The following is a 6,579-nucleotide window of genomic DNA, read 5'->3' as shown; positions in this document are numbered from 1 at the left end:
GACAGTGTCTGCTCCTTATATTGACCCTCCTGGGGTTAAAGTCTTCTTTTATGTTCATCTGCTCTCATCTGATTGGCCCTGACGATCCCAGGGAGGGGGCTGTGCGGGAGGAGGGACAAGCTACAGCCCTATAAGAGAGAGCTTCCACATCCCAGATGAGATTTGACTATTTGTGTCTAATCTGTGAACAGTTTTGCGTTGACCGAAACTGCATCTTTAGCTGAATAAATTATTTGTCAGAAACATTTTTCCAGCTCTAGTGATGCATAACTCACTTTTGCCCGAGTGGTCCCCGGGCCTGCTCTCAGTCTGTGTCCACCCTTTGGTTCTGCTCTGTGGTTCTCTGAGTGCCTGGGCAGGCAGGTAGAGTCTGCAGGGGCCCCTAGCTGCTGTGGGGTGTGTGGAGAGCCCTCAAGTCGGTGGCTGAAGGGGGCTGAGGAAGTTACAATAAATGTTTGTCAGTCTCAGAGCCTCGTTCCCAGCACATCCAGACCAGGGAGAGGGGCAGGTATCCACCTTCAGCAGCACTTACTCTGCCCTAGGGGAAGGAATAAAATGGGGACGGAGATAGGACTAGTGCTGTTGGGGTAGGACTGGGAGCCGCGAACTATATCGCTCTACTCCCAGCTCCTGCACTGCCTGCGCACCCTTGGGCATGTCATATGGTCTCCCTGGGCCGTGTTTATCTCTGATGTAACTGCACCGAGTTACAGGGCTCTAGAGCAGGGTGGGTTTGGCCAATGAGGTCTCTGTTTTCCCATTTGAGAAGTGGGGACTTTAACATGCAGTTATTTACCTCTCAGAGCCATGGTGAGAATTCATCAGCTCTTGTTCGTGGCTTTGGGGGTGCCATTCAAGGGCTAACTCTTAATTTCAGGTGACAAACATAGCCCAGTGTCTGGAAATATTAAGCAGCTGGGCGTGTGGGTGGCATCTTTACGGGCAGTCTTGTGGATAAAAACCCAGACTGGCCCCCAAGAGAAAAGCAACGGGAAGGTTCTGTTGACATCTCCAATCTAACCCAGCCCAGTGCATTCATACTGCCGCCCTTGCCACGAAGTCAGGGCTATGCTCACTAACTTTCACCCTCTCTCTCATGGCTCTGAGAGTTTGGTGCAGCTCTGTGCAGTCAGAGCCCTCCTGCTCCTGCACGTTTCACCTCAGGAATCGGCTCCTTCATAGTCCTGTTATTCAGAGATTGTGTCTCTCTCTCCCGCTGGTGCCTTTTTCACAAGCCTCGGGCCCTGCTCGCACTGGGGCTGGAGTGCGGGCTCTGAGGAGGCTGGGAGGGCTCAGAGAGTTCTACTGCATTCAGGAGACAGATGCCCGCGAATCCCAGATGCTCCTGGGGATGGAGAGTGGGAGAAGTGAGGTTTTGCTGCTGGATCCAGGAGCCCAGTGACTTTCTCCAGTGCAAGGTGTAACAGCTCTTGCCAACCAACTATTATAACATAAGAAGAAATCCGGGAGACTTTATGTAACAGTAAACACTTTAATTAACTTATTACTGACTACTGTGGACTTGCCTGCCTGGCTCCAAGTGCTGTAGCAAAGTGCTCCTGCCGATAAGTCTCCTGACATGATGACTCCTTCCATACAACAAAACGGGTAACTTGTTCCTACTCCAAAGTTCCTTCTGTTGTTACATTTCCTTTTCTAAAAAAATACACACAATTTAACTAATTTTCAAATTTTTATTTATCTGTATTGGCTTAATGTAGCACCCACAACTCTAATCTGAATTCTTAAAAGTCTAGAACAATTACCCTCTTTATCACAGAATCATAGAATATCAGGGTTGGAAGGGACCTCAGGAGGTCACCTAGTCCAACCCCCTGCTCAAAGCAGGACCAATCCCCAACTAAATCATCCCAGCCAGGGCTTTGTCAAGCCTGACCTTAAAAATATCTAAGGAAGGAGATTCCACCACCTCCCTAGGTAACGCATTCCAGTGCTTCACCACCCTCCTAGTGAAAAAGTTTTTCCTAATACCCAACCTAAACCTCCCCCACTGCAACTTGAGACCATTACTCCTTGTTCTGTCATCAGCTACCACTAAGAACAGTCTAGATCCATCCTCTTTGGAACCCCCTTTCAGGTAGTTGAAAGCAGCTATCAAATCCCCCCTCATTCTTCTCTTCTGCAGACTAAACAATCCCAGTTCCCTCAGCCTCTCCTCATAAGTCATGTGTTCCAGTCCCCTCATCATTTTTGTTGCCCTCCACTGGACTCTTTCCAATTTTTCCACATCCTTCTTGTAGTGTGGGCCCCAAAACTGGACACAGTACACCAGATGAGGCCTCACCAATGTCGAATAGAGGGAACGATCACGTCCCTCGATCTGCTGGCAATGCCCCTACGTATACATCCCAAAATGCCATTGGCCTTCTTGGCAACAAGGGCACACTGTTGATTCATATCCAGCTTCTCATCCACTGTAACCCCTAGGTCCTTTTCTGCAGAACTGCTGCCTAGCCATTCGGTCCCTAGTCTGTAGCGGTGCATGGGGTTCTACCATCCTAAGTGCAGGACTCTGCACTTTTCCTTGTTGAACCTCATCAGATTTCTTTTGGCCCAATCCAATAATTTGTCTAGGTCCCTCTGTATCCTATCCCTACCCACCAGCATATCTACCTCTCCTCCCAGTTTAGTGTCATCTGCAAACTTGCTAAGGGTGCAATCCACACCATCCTCCAGATCATTTATGAAGATATTGAACAAAACCAGCCCGAGGACCGAACCTTGGGGCACTCCACTTGATACCGGCTGCCAACTAGACATGGAGCCATTGATCACTACCCGTTGAGCCCGACAATCTAGCCAACTTTCTATCCACCTTATAGTGCATTCATCCAGCCCATACTTCTTTAACTTGCTGGCAAGAATACTGTGGGAGACCGTGTCAAAAGCTTTGCTAAAGTCAAGGAACAACACGTCCACCGCTTTCCCCTCATCCACAGAGCCAGTTATCTCGTCATAGAAGGCAATTAGAGTAGTCAGGCATGACTTGCCCTTGGTGAATCCATGCTGACTGTTCCTGATCACTTTCCTCTCCTCTGTCTTGCAGGGTTTCTCAGCACTCTGCCTTTAGAGGTAGTACCAGGAGTATCAGGGGCCCATTTCCGCCCCTGTCGTTGAGCTGGCCACTTGCGACTCAGTAGATTCAGTACACTGGTTTAGTATTGCTGGTATTTCTGAGCTGGATGTTAACACAATTTCTGTTTGTCTCATATTTTCATTCTTCTCCTGCACAATTCTGTTAGTGCTCATCAAATACTGTCTGCTTCTTCCATAGATATCTCCTTCCTCTGTCTCAGCAAGATAAGATTTTGGAGCAGGGTTTTGGTCAATCATCAATGCAGATTTCCATACTCCTTTTTGACAAATAGTCTCTCCATTTTTCAGTGATGATAAAGGCTTTGCACCTTGTCAAAGAAATATTTCTGCTTTGCTTGTCTCAATTTTAGGCTAGTTTGTATGTCTCCTTGTATGAGCTTAGGTTGTACCAACGTTGATGAAGTCAGGAATCGGTTCCTTAGACTTCCCAAGATGTGGAGTTGAGCAGGTGATCTCATATCCCCTCTAGGTGTATTCCAGTAGTCCAGCAGGCTAAGATAGGGATCTGTGTAACCCAGGCTAGATTTTTTAAGAATCCTTTTTATAGTTGGAACTGCTCTCGGTCATTCCATTTGACTTCAAGTTTTGTGAATCAAGTCCCATTGCTTTGCAAAAGTTTTTAAGTCTCTGGCACAAAACTGTAGTCCATTGTCACTAATGAGTTCTTCAGGTATGCCATACCTTGCACATGTAAGCAGTGTCAGGATGAGCTCCACCCTGACATCTGGTGGTGAGGTGTGGCAAGTTGTGGAAAAGAACTTCAGGGGCCGATCTCATTTGCATAGGCACACCCACCACGCCTAGAATGAGACCATAGCTGCCCAAATGGTCACTTTGGCTGCTGTGGGATCCCCAGTGTCTCTGTTATTGGGGCAGGAAGAATAAATTGCTATTACCCTGATTATGGGAACTGTGCTTGGAACTGTACGTGGCCTTTTGTTATGATGGAGGGATTCACCATCAACTAAGTAGCACTCGCTAGGCAAGGGTCATGGGTTCCAAAACTGTGTGAATGGAGAGAGGCTGGGGACAAGTATTAATACTTGGTGGCATGGGCCCCTTGGTGAGGGCCTTACATGCTGATTGCACTTCCTCCTCTCTCCACTGTGGAATATCAGAGCTAATTTTGATTTCATTAGAAGTCTAGTTATAGGCTGCTGAGCTCACTTTGGGCTGACAGTGCACCAGCACTGGGGCTCCCCTACTATAAGCTGAATTCACCTAAGAGCTGAAATCACTGAGTGTTGTGTTAAGTAGTGGGGGAGCCTGAAGATATATTGTGGAGCAATTTGCGGGACGGCTGGTGAAGCAGTTCGACGTGGAGCAGTGTGTGGATGGCAGGAGCTGCTTGTGGGCCGTGGAGCTGAGTGAAGGAGTTCATGGGGCGGCTGGCGGAGCGGAGCGCAGCTGAGTGAAGGAGTTCGTGGGGCGGCTGGCGGAGCGGAGCGCAGCTGAGCGAAGGAGTTCGTGGGGCGGCTGGCGGAGCGGAGCGCCGCTATGGAGCTATGGGGCGGTCAGCTTCAGATCACGTAAGGTGCCTCTTACCCCTGTCCCATTTCCACCCAGATTGGGAGGTAAAGCTCCGCCGATAAACTTTCGAACTCTGGGGCTGCCCTGACCAGGGACAGAGACTTTGGGGCATTGGACTTTTGGGACTTTGGGTGATTTGGGGTTGCTGGACTCAAGAACCAAAGGGAAAAGGGCATGCCCCAATTTGCCTGGGGTGGGGTTTTTTTTGCTCATGGGTTGTGTTATGAATCCTGTTGGTGGTGTTTCCCCAACATAATGCCACATTGTTTCTCTCTGTTATTAAAAGACTTTTGCTACACTCAGACTATGTGCTTGCGAGAGGGGAAGTATTGCCTCTTGGAGGCGCCCAGCGGGGGTGGTATATATTGGTCCCAGGTCACTGGGTGGGGGCTCGAGCCGGTTTGCATTGTGTTATTGGAATGGAACCCCTAGATATTGAACCCGGCCCTTGTTGCTGCCAACTCTGACGGGCAGAAGGGTTACACACATATAGACTTGCGATGTCTGATGAGAGACACACTTGTGGTGTTCTGAAGGAAGCAGACTTCTAAGTATCTGAATATTAATCAGCCACAATAAGATACTCTGCACCTTGAAACTCAACAGGTCCATGCCAAGTTTCTGCTAAGATCTGTCTGGGGCCTCATGTGGTAGCACTGGTTCCTTTTGATTTTTGTTTCTGAAAGTTTGACATGTGTTGCAGAGACTGTATCATGTCCTCAATTGGACAGCACGTGCTCGGCCAATAGATGGCATCTTGAGCTCTCCTTTTACATAGCTCTGCTCCAAGATGACTGTCCTGAATAATAGCCAAGATCTCTTTTCTGAGATTTGCCGGTACTATGTTTCCACCATTCTTAAAGACAAATCCATCTTGCAAACTTAGTTCTGCATTATATAATGAATAAGCACAGATATCCTCTGGTACGTCCGGTCTCTTATCCAGCCATCCTTGCAAAATAGTTTGTTTTAAGGTTTGCTGGACAACATCATTTGCAGTAGCTCCTTGGAATTCCTTCAATTTCTGTTTGGAAATAGAAAAATAAGCTATCATAAGACGTATTGCAACATCAGCTTCCTCTGAACTTACTCCTTCACTTTGAAACATGTATGCTCTTGATAAAGAATCAGCAAGTGCTAATTCTTTCACTGGTCTATGTCTCACTTCCAGCGAATATTTCGGGAGTGTTAACAACCATCTAGGAAACCTTGGTGGAGCACTACAAAGGTTTTCTGAAAATGGCCTAAAAGTATGTTTTCACAGCTACTTTTTGCCCATAGGTAAACTGATTAAATCAAATACAGCCAAATACTGTTTTCAACATTTCTTCTTCTTTCTGGGCATAGTTCTGTGGCGTGGAAGTTTAGAGCTTTAGAGACACGAGCCATAGGAGCCCTGTTTTGCAGCAATACAGCCCCTAATTGGGAGAGCTTGCATCCACCGGCATAGCGACTGGTTCTTTGACAGTACATACTTCAGCACAGGTGTCCTTGTAAGCAATTTTTTCAAGAGTTCATGTGCCACTTCCATGTACTGGCATCCCAGCAAACATGTCGTCTTTCCCAACAGTTGCCTTAAAGGAGTAGCTCCCGTTGACATGTTCAGCATACATTTCCCAAAGTAAGTAACCATTGCAAGAAATCTTGGCAATTCAGCCTTGCAGGCCAATAAGGCCATTTCAATAACTTAAGTTATCAGGTTTTAGACCTTCATTTGGCAAACGATGCCCCAAATATTTTCTCTCTCTCAGATCCAGTTCAGTCACAGATTCCTTTCATGACAGGTGTCTAGAACTCTCTTGAGCCTTTCATCGTATTCCCATCTGGTATTTCCCCACCCAGTATGTCATCTGTATAATATTTAACACCTTCCAGACCTTCATATGTCTTTTGGATCACTATTTGGTACCCTTCAAGAGCTGAACAGATGCC

General features: G+C 47.3%; 1 protein-coding gene across 1 annotated transcript in view; it reads right to left on the bottom strand.

Annotated features, from left to right (window-relative positions):
- Positions 1 to 6,579, bottom strand: part of LOC311531648 (immunoglobulin lambda-1 light chain-like) — a gene marked incomplete at its 5' end in the record, with an annotated part of 46,616 nt that overhangs the window by 35,588 nt on the left and 4,449 nt on the right. The gene's annotated exons all lie outside the window — the stretch shown is intronic.

The sequence above is a fragment of the Lepidochelys olivacea genome (genome assembly GCF_965140295.1).
Source record: "Lepidochelys olivacea isolate rLepOli2 genome assembly, chromosome: 15".
Lineage (NCBI taxonomy): Eukaryota > Metazoa > Chordata > Testudines > Cheloniidae > Lepidochelys > Lepidochelys olivacea.
The sequence above is the reverse complement of the archived record's forward strand: the minus strand, read 5'-3'. Positions and strand labels throughout refer to the sequence as shown.